Below are 15,858 nucleotides of genomic sequence, written 5' to 3'. Positions count from 1 at the left end.
TTGGACTGTATTCGAGGAAAATGTCTGGGGAATCTGTCTCCCGGATGCTTGTGGGGCAACTCGTTCAATACCAATTCCAAAGATGCTTAGTGAAATTAGACGCTTTCGTCTTGTGCTCTTCTTGTCTGCTTTCGCTTAACACAATAATTACCAAAAAAAAAATCATATATTTATTGCGATTGTGTCAATTTAATCTTAAATTTCTTTTTGAAATTGACAATTTATGATTTAAGCGAAAGCAGACAAGAAGAGCACATGCTTAGTGAAATCGCCTAACCATTTTTGTTAATTTTGTCTCACACTTAATCGCATATGCTTCGCTTGATGCAAACATTGAGAGAATTGGGAGGGGCCACAAAAGATGTACACGACTCATAATTATTCACGTCGGTTGTGGCCCTTTTGCCGACTAAACCGAACTTCGTGAACTTAGTAATTTTCCCTTTGTACTTTGCTGTCACCAAATACTAATCATCCCATCAACCATCTGTACTTTCCGACTAAGAACTCCCGCCACTTAGCGAATGTAATCATCGTCGCGTCTCGCTCGATCTTTCTTAATTCGAGTCGGCGGTAGGGGGTCTTGGGCAATTTTTTTGGTGTCAACAATGACGAAGCAAGTTACTTCGTATTTAAGCACTCTTCCCTAGCGTCTCGCTCCAATTGCTTCGGTCACTCTTTTGTCATTTTTGATGCACACCTTCATCTCCGTCGTTTCAAGCGTGTGAAAGAGCCAGAGATACGCCAATAGAACAAAATGGGTCAATTTGGTGAATCAAAGTCTGGTGGACTCCAGCAATAGACTGTGCTGATTAAATAATGAATGCTGATGCGTTGTATGAATTGGACGAAATCTCTTTTCATTGGGACCAACTTTGGACTCCCCATTCTGCTTATCTATATATGTTGGTGTATTTTATTATATGTCTGAGAAAAAAATGTTCAACTTTATTTGTCTGCCGAAAATTCAGGTCTAAACGGGGACTAAATTAACGAAATTGAAATGTTTATGACTAAATTGACCGTCGATTGGTTAGGTTTAGGACTTTTTGGAAATTTTTCTTTCAAAGAGCAGCTCGGCCGTATGCCTTGGCCTAAAATTCTGGTATATGGTTACTCAAATCTAAACTTGTTTTCGAGAGAAAAAAACCGGTAACGGACAAATTGTTAGTTTAGTACACTGATAGTAATTCACCACGACAATGTTAGCGATATACCAACATGAAATGTAATAGCGAGTTACAACATTTTTTTTTTTCAGAAATTTACCATTTAAAACAAGCGAATTTCGTGTTCTTTCTTCTCATAATATCATCCATGCGACTCAGCCACATCAATGTAGAATGCAGAGCGATGTTCTCAAAGGCCGAAGTCACCGCTTTGGATGCTATTAGCTCTGATCATAGCCTCTTGCTGTTAACACCCTCGGCAGAAACTATAAAAAGAAGAAGCAGAAGAAGAAGAAGAGGGAATTATAAAACAATCTCGCTGGTCATTAGTGCTCACAGCAGTGAACCGGCAATGGCGGAATCCGCCGAGGCCGCCTTGTTCTCATAATCATTCGAGTCAGACAATGGCGACTTGCCTCCAAAGCCCGCTTCGCAACCAGATGCGAAACTTGCCGCCTTCTTCATGTTGTCAACGGCGAACTTAGGGGGGCCCTGTCGTACTTTGCTTGCTCGAGGGCACCAAGTCGCTAATGATATATTTGTACGACTCCTCGCAAGAGGTCAGCGCATGCTTAGTCCCATGGTTGGGGGATTTGCCGAGCAAGTCCTTGATTTTGGTCACAGTTAGACTTGGCGTTCGGGTCGACCTTGTCGACCATGATTAGGCCTAGGGTTGGGGTGTCCGCGGTGCAGCTGCGGGGGATCGGACCTGAGAGCCAAGACGCAGAAGTCGACATGCGGCATCTTCTTGCAAGTGTCGTCGACGAGGTCGGCGGATGCGAATGGGAGGATGACGATGAGAAGAAGTTGATCCTTTTAACCGAGGTCGAGATTGATTCCTCCTATGGAAGAATTGAATATCTTTACCATAGCACCATTTAATGACTATCCTTTCATTTTTCTTTCCTTAAAAATGGAGGGATATAATCCAGACATTAACAACTTTTGTTATACCTGGCTGTTTTGCAAATTATGTTGCCGCACCTCGGGCAAATTTAAGGGTCCTTTCCTCAAAAACTCTACTTTACCTTCACTCAAAACAGAACTAAATGAAAGTACGGAAAACTCCGACCAAAAAAACAAACCAGAAAGTATGAAAAACGTAAAACTATTTATTAAAGAGGATTACGTGTTAAAGTCTTTAATATTAAATAAAAGTCGGATTTCAAACATCCAAAATGAAGTGAAAGCAGAAAACCAAAAATGGTAGATCGCATTTAGAGGTAAGCGATTTTAGGTTCCACCCGCAACCTGAAAACCGCCGTCGGAACATGTTCCTAATTTTTTTAAACCTGAAATTTACCTTATTTACTATGCATACCCTACATATCTTGAAACCTGGACTTACCCTGTCATAGGTTCCAAAGTTTGCCCGGGAACCGACCAATTTTCTTTTATTACACAACACGCGTTGTGTTCAATGAGATTTTGGAACAATGTAAAATTGAAACTTTAAATTTTATATTGACCCACATCGACTTAGAAAACCTTAATTGTGCTGGACATATTAAAGCGTGCCAATAAAATGTATTCTCGGTGCTTATCATCGAGAAATCAAATGTCAACTAGTGAAAAAGAAACTTTAAAGTAAACAGAGATTATACAAATCTTAAGGTTTACAAATAAAATTCAAGATCCCCCTCCTTCTAGAGTGTCCGCCCGATGGAAGTTGCGATGGTTGGATTATTTTGTGCTGAAAAAGGTTGCCTCTACAAACAAAGAACACATGAATGATCCCCCCATAATTTTCGCTTCCGTTACACATTTGTCTTGCCGGACCCATACATAATTAATTAAATGCAAAAATATGAATTGCCAAGCAAGCCAAGAGCCATTAAAAAAAAAAAAAAGTTTTTCAGTTACAAAAGTTCACGAGTTAAAACACCTTCCTCGTCATCCAATTAGTGTATTTTGTAAAGGCAAAGGCTAGAGCCAACAAAAAACCAATGGACAGTGTCATCTTATTGGTTTTGTAGGTTCCCGGTTCTTAGTTCTCAGTTCGGTTCTCAAATTCTCAACCCGTTCCTAAAAATTTGGAACCGAAAATCGGACCAGGTCTCACTAGAACTTGGAGCTGGATTGGTTTCCATCTGTCGGGTTCTCCGGTTCCCATTCGATCACGCATTTATCTTATCAAACCCATACATGATTAATTAAACGCAAACACATGAATTGCAAAGCAAGCCAAGAGCCGTTAAGAAAAGAAGTTCGTCAGCTACATAAATTCACCAGTTAAAACACACTCCTCGACATCAAATTAGTGTGTTTTGAAAAGGCAAAGGCTAAGGCCAACAAAAAACCAATGGAGATGTCACCTCATTGGTTTTGTAGGTTCCCAGTTCTCCGCTTCCGGTTCCTAAGAATGTGAAACCAAAAACCGGACAAGGTCTCCCCAGATCGGTCCGATTCTCAAGTCCCCGGTTCTACTCCGATACAATGTTCAACCCTAATTGCATCTTTTTTTTTTGGGTAAGTTAATTAACAAGAGACTGTCTTTTTTTTTGGGGGAAAAAGAAGAGAGTACATACATAGTAGATAAGCATTCATACTTGTCATAAATGGGGTTTGTAGAGAGTAATCTACCCTAATTTTATACCCTCTACTAGCCATGGTTTGTGATATTAAGACATACAATTCTTTAATAAAGGAGATTTCGTTCGCTGGACTCGAATAAGAAAGTTACTGATATTTATATCATTCAAATTCCATAACTCGACCATCTTTCTTAAAATGATTCAACAGTCCAATCTCCATGACAAAAAAAAAAAATCTCCATGGAATAGACTGGTCATATGAAGTTACAAAATGTCAGTCCAACCTACCTTTATTACTCTATAGTCTAAGGTCATTTCATGCATTAGTCACACTGAACCCAATAGAGCAAAATAGCTGCAGACCATTCCATCGTCAATCCCGAATAGCAATGAAAAGCTTTGGCTTGAACTTGAAGACCAGTGTCATAATCATCATATGCCATTGTCAGTCGTAGGGATGGCGATGGGACTCCGAGAGGTCATTGTCGGATCATCTCATCATCCTTGTTGATGTATAATAACTTTCCGACACACAAAAGGTAACAAGCATTGTTTACATGTATTTCATGTTCCAAGAATGTTTGGGTCCTACACTTACTGTACACATAAAATGATAGTGAAAACTAGGCTTGCATTTTTTTCACTTTTTCCATGGCTTTGACATTCTCTTTTTTATGTGTTTTGACCATCTTATCATTTGTTTGGTCCACTACTTCCGATACAAATTTATATGTTTCATTTTTTTTTTGTCAACTCTTTTATTTTGTTTCTTCTTTTTGTCTTTACGGGTCCAATTTTCCTCCTCCTCCTCCTCCTCTTTTTTCTTCTTCCTTTTCGCGTCTCGCATTTCTCTATTCTCTTCCTCACAGGGCATTCCCTCTGTATTCCTTTGACTCCTCCTTCTTCCAGAAATAACGATGTCCTCTGTTAATTATTTATGATGTCAATCTCATTGTCCTCCACACTTTTGCTGGCATTGACATTGGGCTCACAGATGACCTCCCCAGCGAGCCCATTTTCTCCACACCGACATTGATTTACCATCTATGAACCTAAAGCTCTCATGATGCGTTTGATTCTGCTTTGGAAATGGGTTTTGGGAAAATGCAAATAACTTTAGCCTCAGGGGCTTTAGAAAAATGTAAATAGCATTTGGTAAAAATACTTTAAAAAGAAACTTTGCGCTAACGAGTATTTGGCAAAAAAATTTGCAAAGAGGCTTTCCTACAATACTTCTTCTTTAAATAAAAAAGAAAAGAAAAATCAAACCTTAGGGCTAAGGCCACCGGCAAGCTAGATCCGGCCCCGTCCAAGGGTTGGACAACCCCTAGCAATGGTTGTCCGAGTCGCGCGACCCCAAGCGGCCCTCGCTAGGGTCGCCCAACCTCTAGTGGTCTCGATCGACGGCCGCCGACACCAGATCCGGCTCGTCGGCGACCTTAGCCCTAATATATATATTTTTTAGCCCTAATATTTGATTTTCCTTTTTTTAAGCAAAAAGATGAGGGGCAAAATCGAAATTTGAAAAAATTGATGAGCGTAGTTTTGGAAGAAAGAATCCTAAGTCAGCATTTGGCCAAATGCTAAAAGCTCAATATTGGTCCATACACTGGCATTGAGCTTTCGGGCTTTCCAAGGCCAGCTTTCATCTCAAAGCCCCTTGAGAATGGCTACCAAATGCCCCACATTTTTCTCAAGTGGTTATGGGGTCCCAAGGGGCTTTGGGAAAGCTAAATCAAACGCACCCTCAAAGACGCTTGGTGATCAAGTAAATGTTTTTGTAATTTTTATTACGATCCTAAACTAATCCTATCTTGTTCTATGAAAGAAAAATAACAATCAATTTGCTGAAAGACGATGCAGTAAGTAAAACACTCAATGAATTGAAAGTGGTTACCTAAGTGCAGAAATGTAAAACCCGCTACTCGTCGAATAATGAATATTACATGGCCTCGTTATTATGTCTCGAGACATGATCCTTCAAAAGCTTGCTATTTAAAACAAAGGTGAGCCTAAGTCTAATGAATTGATTAAGATGAAGCCTAGGCTGAACTACCCTAATCATGTATTAAAATGTGAGATTAGGTCTAATTGAAATTTATTAGCTAGTATATATTATGATTATCCTACTAAAGTCTAATCTAGCCTATTGAAAACTATACTGAGCTAAGGTCAATACAAAAATTAAGATCAGCATGGACATTGGTCTATCATCTCCTCTGGCTCCATTCGTCTGCCGCTTCCATGGGTGTTGCCCTTGATCACCAATCACGCAAGCAACACAATTAGCAAAGTTTATCAAATCGGGAATTGAATGGCCTCGGGATTGACCTTTGGATTTATGCATTTCGAATTTCCCAAACCACCTCATAAATTGACTAAGGCTTCATTGATTAAGATTAGTGAAAATTAGCCATCACTTGTATTAGCAAAGCAATGGACTATCACTAATACCCTAATTAATTCTAATCAACCCAATTAGATTACCCTTTGATCATGCATTCGATCTCAATCATTCACATAACATTCACATGCCAAATGTCTAATTTGGCATGCAATTAGGTCCATTGGCCTTGGGAATCATCAATCAATGAGTGAGCCAATATGGATCATTTATTCAATTAAGGTCAGATTCCGACAATTATGTTTTGATTCAATTAATCTATGAAATGGATTCCAATTGAGGTGATTCAAGCATCCTCAAAAAGCTTAGAGTGTGTAATTCAATGTTTATTTAGACTACTTATGTGATGTCCCAGAACGTGACCACACGTATCATCCCTATCCATTTATTTATTTTTACGTATTTGCATGCGGGAGCGTAAAAAAAAAAATCATTTCACAGCATCATCATCCACAACACACGTTCACATGAGTTTACTAAATACATATGCATCATTTATTTTGTACCGCTAGTTTACCAAATGTACATGTCAATTATTTATATTTTACAAACATAGTCAACACATCATGTAATATAGTATAACATAGACCTAGGAAGGGGTTAGGGACACCTATCTCCTCTACCACACTCCTCCATCATCAAAAGTCCGCCTGTGTAAACATTAGTCAACAACTACGGATCGATAACTTCACCCATCGATAGGCCATCATCGCCGAACCCTGGAGGACCATCAAAACCTCTAATCGGTCCTACTAAATGGCCCTCAACATTAAAGTACCAGGCCACGTAGAGATGAGGAACCTATTGCGCAAGTCCCATATCTATCCATACGAACATTGTACACTTAGTATATATTAAAGCTTGCTCGGCCACAAAGACATCTTCATAAATATACTCTACATGCTCAACGGCTCTAAAAAGTGGTGGCCGATGATGCATCTTTCATATTTGAGAAAATAAAGGGATGAGTCGAGACCTAGTAAATGAAATCTCTAAGTCTAAGATAGGTGATCTTTTTAACACTCAACTTGGAATTCACCATCACTAGCATTCAAGTAAAAAATAAGAATGTATGAACATTCGCATGATGACATATCATGATATTGTGTACATGATGCAGGTCAATGTCACATTGTGTCACAATGCACCAGTATCACCTTGTGTTTTAATCACGCAATTAAATGTATAAACGTGAGCATCCATCGTTTTTATTACTTCATCTTCCATCTCGAAACTTCTGGGGCTTCCCGACACATGGGGCATCTCAACTTCGAGGCATCCCGTAACATCCGCACACGAGGCATCCCGACACATGAGGCATGCCACTCCGTGGCATCATCGCCACCTCAAGTGGACGACGAAACATAATCTTTTACATAATTATCATGCAAAGATATGCTCGATATATATATATTTTTTTCCAATCTCATTTCCCCAAATTATCGTGCATAAATATGTTCACGCATCACTTCATTAAGCATATGTATTTTCATACATCATTTTGGCATCCCAAAACATGAGCATGTCAAAAATTTCAACTCGTTCTTTCATAAAATGAGAATATATTTTTTAAAATATTATTTTAATCGGGAACTCCATGTTTGGCGACATCAAAGCAGAAAAATCAAGAACTTCCACAGTAATCAGCGAATTCATGAGAGCGGCAACTTTAGTTGTATTTGATTTGATTTTATTATTATTATTTTATGTTATTTTATTCTATTATTTTACTATTTAATATTATTAAATTATTATAATATGATATAATTATTTTAGTAATACAATAGTGGTCAGCCCCATAATTCGGTGACATTGAAGCAGATTCGGTAAACTTAATGGGACTTTCGGTCAATATTATTGACTATTGGTCATTCGGTGGCTTTTTTTGTTTTTTTGTTGTTAATAAATTATTTTACTATACTGTTGACTTTCGGTCAATACTATTGATTCCTAACCCCACCGATTCCTTTCGCTAACTTCCATAAACAACTATTATGTAGAACTTTAGTGACTTTGATAGTATTTCATTCCCATATCAACAATGAAATTAATAACTACCCGTATATATATATATTCACTCTTTTCATCCAACGCATTGCCGATTCTAAAAAATATAACAGTCCAACACCCATTTTTATCAAATCAAAACGTAACAATTCAGTAAATTAACTGTACTTGTCAAATCTGTTCTTTTTTTTTTTTTTTCATGCATACCTTCGAGTGTAACTAAGCTAATGAGCAACAATCAACCAAGTCTAGGGCACCAAGTAGATCATTCTAATTTAGCGCTTAGAGTTTTCACTTACCTTGAAAGTAACTTGAGCCAAAAATCGACGCTTTAATTTCCTTCAAACCAAATAAACAAAATCGAAAATCAACGTATGTTTTATTTCGAAAATGACAAAGTTCTTTAATAGAAGTAATAAGAATCAATAATATATCTCGTTCGAAATTGAACGACAAAAGTAGAAACTTTTAATAACACAATCGTGGGACCTTCGTTCTATTCATAGCGTTGGAAGCGACAGAATGGAGAGAGTGAATGGAAGCTGTTATGTGCAATGAATGAGTGGGGACCTCACTACCTTTGATATAAAGAGCTTCTTGCCCATTCGGCGAGTAAAGAACAAAGGAAACTCAATCGTAGTTAAAGGAATTAATTGTTTTGGAGTTAAAATAATGATTGTGAGAGCATGTGGTCCAATAGAATTGATTCAAGTGACCTCTAAGTTTATAGGTAGGGCATGTGACTTTATTTCATTTGCTGCAAGAGGGGATATTTTGATGAATGTAGGAAGAAATGGTTCTCCGTTGGCCAAGTTTTGGAATGCCTCATTTCTCCCAAGCTTCATCGGCAAGCTGAGGGACGAAGTGCTCATTAGTTGGCAAAAGAAAAAATCACTACGTAAACAAAAATTGGTGTTCGTTTCAAACATAGATACGTTAAAAAATATTTCAAACCTATCAAAATGTTTTGGCGAAATTTACTGAACGTAAATAATTATATATATTTCAGTAAATTTAAAATCTACTACGTAAACTCGAAGCGTATCGATCTCTATTAATAATCAATTGTATTCCATCACCATTCTATAAAATTGATATGAAACGAATATCGAGTAATCAAAACATATTTCTTGAGACTCATAGACACCGAAATATATTTCGTGTGTCCGCTAAACTATGCAAGTCACCGAACTTAAATTCTCGCGTGTGAGAAATATCGCCTACGAATTTCTACACAATATAAGGTATGGTAGAAATTTTCAGGATGTCACAACTTAGCCCAATTGTGACCTGAAAAATCCAAAATAGATCAATTAATCCTTTCAAAAATTGCGCAACAAATATCAAAAGATGTTAAAAAAATGTGCCAAATTTTGAAGACAGATTTTTTTTTTTATTTGGATCGGATTGCAGACAGTTAGATCTATGTATTTTCTACAACTTTCATGTTTTAGGTTTGTGCAAATTAGTCCTCCTTCTTAAACAATTTTATCAGTATTCCCTATGGACTCAACTGCAAACTGTTTTATAGGCCAAAATGACCTTATCCAATATTCCGCACGTAAGAACCTTTAATTCTTGCTGAAATGCCCTCGAACTTTCTAGTATACTATTTTAGAACACAATGAACAACTTTTTTGTTCTGAGTTTTTGCAAAAAAGGAACTCAAACTATTTTAGTTTTATGAACAAGTTCGGAGAAAACTGGAAACAAATTTTCCGATCAAACTCAAAAATTTTAACAGATTTGGAGCTTGGGCTTTTTTGAGTAAATGAACTTCAATTTGTACGAAAATTATACCATCAGAAAAATCCCGATCTCGGGGAGAAGCGATACCTCATGAAGATTTTTGAAATTGGGAGCAGAAAAAATTCTAAAAATCGTTTAATGCATAGAGTTCAAAACTATTCCGAATTTTTAGATTTCCCCAAAAATCATCTAACTTGTAACTAAGCTAAATCAGGCATCTAGAAGCATATTTTTGGCACCTGTTTACACCTGTCCGGTGAGTTATCTTTTTCTCACAAAGTATAGAAAAATGGGCCCAAAAACAACAAAAATAGATAAATATGTAAATTCGCATTTTGTAAGTTCCGGGAAGATTATCAAAAAATTCATAAACCTATTATAATTGTGTCAATTTAGTCCTAAACTTTTTTGCGCCAATTCAATCCTTTTTTTTTTTTTTGCAATTGTGTCAATTCAGTCCATTAAAAAAAATTGCTTTAATTTGTTTATTATTGATTGCTTTTTCAAGCCTAGATGCGAGCCCGAGTTCTCAATAGCTCAGTATCCTCCCCTTCATCGACAACCAGTGGGTGTTCAATGATATGCCTCTTAGGCAAATCCGTGCTAACAACGCCTGTTTGAGTCGTATCCATGATGTATTAGCGTTTTTGTGTATCTTTATTTGATTTGTGGATCGTTAAGTAAGAGTTCGTAGCATCTCGGCTGTGCTCCGGCATCTTGCCAGCAGGGTTTTTTGTTTTTTCATTTTTTCTTCGGCCCGGCCGGCCACTTTGGTTGTGAGCGGATGTTCGGCACTTGTGGTGTTAGGTCTTGATCCGGCCAATGGCAATGACACCATTCATGGATGGAGACCGAAGGTGATGGTCGAAAATATCCACAAATGGTGACCGAGGCCGGTACCCAATGGAGGAAGTAACCGAGAGTGCTCATCATCGAAGGCCAGAGACACCGATGCCGGGTGTTCCATCTTCAGCTCATTTCCGGATTCACACCACTTCTGATTGGATGTTAATCATTGGGATTTAATAGCTTTCATTAGTAAACGTAACACTTCATGGGGCCTCCGAAAGTCATATGTAACCTAAGTTCCCAAGAGTCCCTTTCACACGTTATCAGCCACAATAATGGTAGTTTCATCCATTAGAAGTCATGCTATAGTCTCGTCATTTACCTTGCAATAGCCACCATAACTAGATAAATTAGCATTTAGAAAATTTTAGTCAATAGTCACGAGTCAAACAAGCAATACTAGTATGATCAATCTCTTCATGGCTCGCTTACTTTCTGTACCCTAAAAGACTATATCGTAATTGAACTATTCGAAGCAATAGTCGATCCGGGAACCCCGCAAAAAGTCGAGGTTTTCGCGAAAAGCTATGAACTTTAGCTTGGTTACTCCCCCCTTTGGGGTCATAGGCCAAAACAATGTCCTGCTTTTGGCCTTGAAATCACTTCTAGAACATCACCGAGCACCAATGGTTTTGCTAGAGGATCATCTAAACCTTAGCAATGTATCAACAATGTCTCGATTTTAGCACCATTGAACTCTAATAGAAATTGATTGTAAGTTGTACATGTACGGTTGATAAGTTGCCAAAAGAAATTTCTCTCACGGATCTCAAATGTAGGTGTATATTACGAACTGGTATTAAGTATTACGAGTAGTGTTAAGCTCTCATTATTTACACCGGCATAAACAAAGCCCCATCCTTTTCCTAAACAAAGACATACTAATGTTTGTGCTCTACTCAAGAGCTGGGTTCATCACGGCCTTGTTCATGCTCCAAGCTTCAAGAGTCTCAATCATGATCGTCCGAGTCCCATTGTTGAAGGCAAAGAGATGCGCGTTGTCAAACACCGCAGAGTCGAGTACACCCTAGATGTGATGCACGTCTTGCCTCCGGCCCTAAAGCTCTCCACCACGGAATGATCAATCTAGACATTTGCATCCGGCATTACTATTTTGTATACAATTGACTGGATGCACATTGACTAAATTCCATCTAATTGTGGCGATTTTGCAATCGACACTCCAATTGGAACAAGAATTGAGTTAGGAATTGATGATGGATTGTATCACTTACCGGACTCCTCGGAGAAATCTTCCCAGCACTCAAATCCACGTCCACGAAACCGGCAAAGGACGATTTATAGATTCCCGATTTTAGAGACGAGCTGCATTTACCCCCCGGAAAAGGAATCAAAGACGTGATCACAAAATTGGTCCATCAAGAAGCTTATTTTGAACAAGAAAAATCGAATAAAATGAAATTGATTATAACAAACCTCCTTCCGTCAGAGCACATGAGGACTTTGTGCTTGCTCTGATCATTTTCTTTGAAGATCCTAAAGAAGGCAGAGGTGAACTCTTCCAAGTACTCGGAGGCCGAATGGCCCGACGATGCCGGGAACTCCCGAGCCCTTCCGGCCACGAGGCTCCCGCGCATTCATCCAACTTGAATTGAATTGATCGGCCCCGTCCGTGCTCGAGAACTAGAACACCAAGTCCACATCAGCATGTGTACATTTAGAATGGCAATATAAACTTGTATGAGTTTTCTTCAATTAAATTGCGGCGCAATGGACTAAAGATCATAGAGCAAGTCTGTAAACCTGAGCGACTCAAATTCCCTTAATCTGGACATGTTCACCATTGTTGAGCTCAACACCGCTCATGTGAACATCTTGTCCCCACGTAGTCCGTAGCTCTTCGACGGGCCATTGCAACAATTGTTTCCCATTGCTATCAAGCCATATTTTCCTTGGAATGATTTGCATCAAAGAAATAGAAAACGAAAAATTAATCTTCAAAGAGGAGAAATGATAATCTTTTTCATTTTTGTGTTGTTTTCACTAAACAGTTCTTGAGAAATGATAATCAAGAAAATGAATTAATAGCCCCAGAAAGAAGAAAGAGTAAATCTATTTAATCACCCGAATCCCAGCCCATCCCTTGGATACAACATCCTACTCATTGGCCCAACCTCACAAGACCCTCCGATTCTTGGCATGGTTGAAAAACGTCTTGGAAGTGTAGAAGTTTCCTTAGTTGTACCTCAGCCCGCTCCACCCATCAGCCGAGGTGTTATTAGGCACATATTTGTCCTTATCAATGTGATAAGTCCCGACTGTGTAATACTCATATCGTATCGGGTCGAGGCTCACCTTCAAGACGTGCTTCACGCCCTTGCCGAGCGCCAACGTGTCCATCCCATCGGTGATGTTCTTCAAAACAGGGAAAAGTTAGGGCACACCCACATGCCAGTGTTTAGTTTGGTGCCAAGTACAACGGGTACTTTGCCTTGATCCAGTGGACGAAATCCCTGCTCTTGCATAAGAAATTCACATTGGTACACATGAATAAATGAATTGTATAACGTCAAGAAGCTTGAATTATATGAAATACGAGTTCTAACATAACATATGAAAAACGAAAAACATGTTTAGTGTACACAACATTTACAAATATGGCATATGAATGATCACTCTATCAAACCGGTTCAATGACAGCATACAATTACTCCATCCAACATCTCCAATGGCACTTGATAACAGCCTAAAGATAGAACAATATTCAACTCACATCACAAACATTGAAGATAGAAAACTGAATGCATTTTTCAACAAAATTCTTCACTTTATCAAGGATCATCGACCTAAGTTTCTTGTCCGTAATCGTGCGCATTTGTAAGATATTGTGTAAGTATCAATAGTACATGATAGATAGCACGCCTTGCAAAACTGGTTTTCTGTATGCTAGAAACTCTGGCCACAGTAAGGTCAAACAACTTTCGACCAACTTGATGAAGTTTTACTTGTACAAATATGCAATCCCCATATTCTTCCTAATGCTGCCGACGAGGATCTTCCAGTGCCTGCCCTCAAACCACGTAGTGGTTTGGTCACGAAACTCGCTGGCATTGATGCCAAGCCCAAGGACGATGAGGGGGTTGTTGTCGGGCTTGGTCCACTTGCGGAGGTACGAATCTGAGGCATTGGCAGGGATGGCATACTTCTAGACCTGGCGGTTCTGGATGTCCTTGCCGATGTAGAGGATGACAGGGTGGTTTCCTTGGAGGACAGTGGCGGACCCAAACCAGCACCCGTTGATGTCGAAGGGCTTGGTCGAGTAGATGGCGATAGGGAGGGCCTGCCAGTTGTTGAGGTCCTTGGACACCAAGTGAGCCCACATTATGTTGCCCTACTCCGCCACTTTGGGGCTGTATGAATAGAACAGATGGTGGAGTCCATTGAAGTGCATAAGTCCTGCGAGGGGAGGGGGGGGGAAGGGAATTCATCATTTTCCAATCATATATTCAAAAGCTCCTTTGGATATGTTAGCATTTACATCACAAGACAACCGTTGGAACAAAATGTAATCAATCTAGCAACTAACATTAGCAAACGTTTACAATATTAATTACTTTTTGAACTCTTTCAATCCAAGTGATACCGATAGCCATCTAACATCATCAACCACAAAGGCTTTGATCCAGTGGTATAATGACTGCAAGACAGTTTTGTAACGGCATCTATAGGATCATTTCGCAGTGCAGCCGATTATGTCAAAAGACATTCTCGTTCATTTCTACCATCTTGATCACTTGCTTGACCGAGAAGTTTTATGGTAAATGGCATATGGCCATTTCTAACTCTACGAGCCATAAGAAGTATTCCTTTGGGCTAATCTTACTATTTGCCAAGGGTTTTTGCTTCTGGCCTATTTCCTAATTTTGTTCACGACCAAGCCACTAGGAGAAGCAAATGAATGGGGATTCCGGAAACATAACTTACCATTCGGATCTGCCGGGTCGTCACATTCCAGGTGGAGATTCGGAGTAGAGCCAACAAACAGAGGAATGTAAGTTAGGTTCAGTCGAAGAAGCGAGTGATATCTCTATAAATCGAAAATGAACGGAACATGGATCATACCGTTCATCCAGTTCCGGGGAGGCTGGAAGTGATAACCCATCCGGTGGGCAGGCTTCACCGGGACCGCGGCCACCCCCTCTGCACTGTCAGAGCCGAAAGCCACGATGGCGAGGAGGAGGAAGGAGAAGGCGAGGGTGGAGAGCTTGGGAAGAAAGGGGGAGGCTTCCATGCCGAACTTTTGGGGGGAGATCGGCCATGTCGCGAGCTTGGTTTTTTTTTTTTTCTGAAGCTCTCACAAAGTGGAGAGGGTGTAAATGATCATCTCCAGAGAGCGTTACCGTCATCGTCTTGGTCCATTTTTTTTGCTTCCCTGCTGAGTCTTCATGGTCTTCCCACATGCCTTTCTATTTCGGGGCAATCGTTTGCTAAAATAAGTAAGAGGTGCTCTCAGCTATGCATCTGCCCCCACTAGGAACGTCCATAATGGGCGTCCTCCTTTTAATAACCTGATACTCATAGGTGGTCCCTCGATGACCTCATTGGTTGGTGAGCTGTAGTGAAGTGAAGTGATCCATTTCTTTTTCTTTTTTAACCTTCTTTTTGGTATTTTTTCTTGATAAATTGACAAAATACTTTCGATTTGAAAGTCGTTCTATTTACGTGAAAAGATTTTAAAGATTTACAGCTATTCTCAACAATGCCTGTGAAACTATAAAAATTTTGGTTATCTCTCTTCCTACAGTTTCACCCCAACAAAGGCCCCTCAATCTTTTCATATATGTAGAATAACTTTTCAATCGAAAGAATTTCATTTATTTATCATGAAAAAAGAAAAAAGATATTCGACACCGGTAAAAGAAATTATACCTATCTTCAGTATCCGTTTCTATGGACATATTCGCCCACAATAAAAGGTGTTAATTGGCCGGAGTTAACGTCAATGTGATATGGCAATGGGAAAAGGTCTCGGCACACCGAAGGCGACATTTCGCGAAAACTCAAAAACATCGGCAGAGCAGAAGTAAAACTGCACCGGAGAATAGGGCATTCCGACTGCCTTAAAAAAAAAAAATTGGAGAAGAAGGGCGTTGGATAGAGTCCAATGACCACGGTGGCAGCTTAG

At 39.3% G+C, this 15,858-nt stretch overlaps 2 pseudogenes; both read right to left on the bottom strand.

Moving 5' to 3' along the window:
- Positions 1-1,502: 1,502 nt before the first annotated feature.
- On the bottom strand, positions 1,503-4,146 carry LOC125313703 (annotated as a pseudogene).
- A 7,283-nt stretch (positions 4,147-11,429) lies between these two features.
- Positions 11,430-14,856, bottom strand: LOC115738186 (annotated as a pseudogene).
- Between the last annotated feature and the right edge of the window lie 1,002 nt (positions 14,857-15,858).

The sequence above is a fragment of the Rhodamnia argentea genome, chromosome 2 (genome assembly GCF_020921035.1).
Source record: "Rhodamnia argentea isolate NSW1041297 chromosome 2, ASM2092103v1, whole genome shotgun sequence".
Classification (NCBI taxonomy): Eukaryota; Viridiplantae; Streptophyta; class Magnoliopsida; order Myrtales; family Myrtaceae; genus Rhodamnia; species Rhodamnia argentea.
The sequence above is the reverse complement of the archived record's forward strand: the minus strand, read 5'-3'. Positions and strand labels throughout refer to the sequence as shown.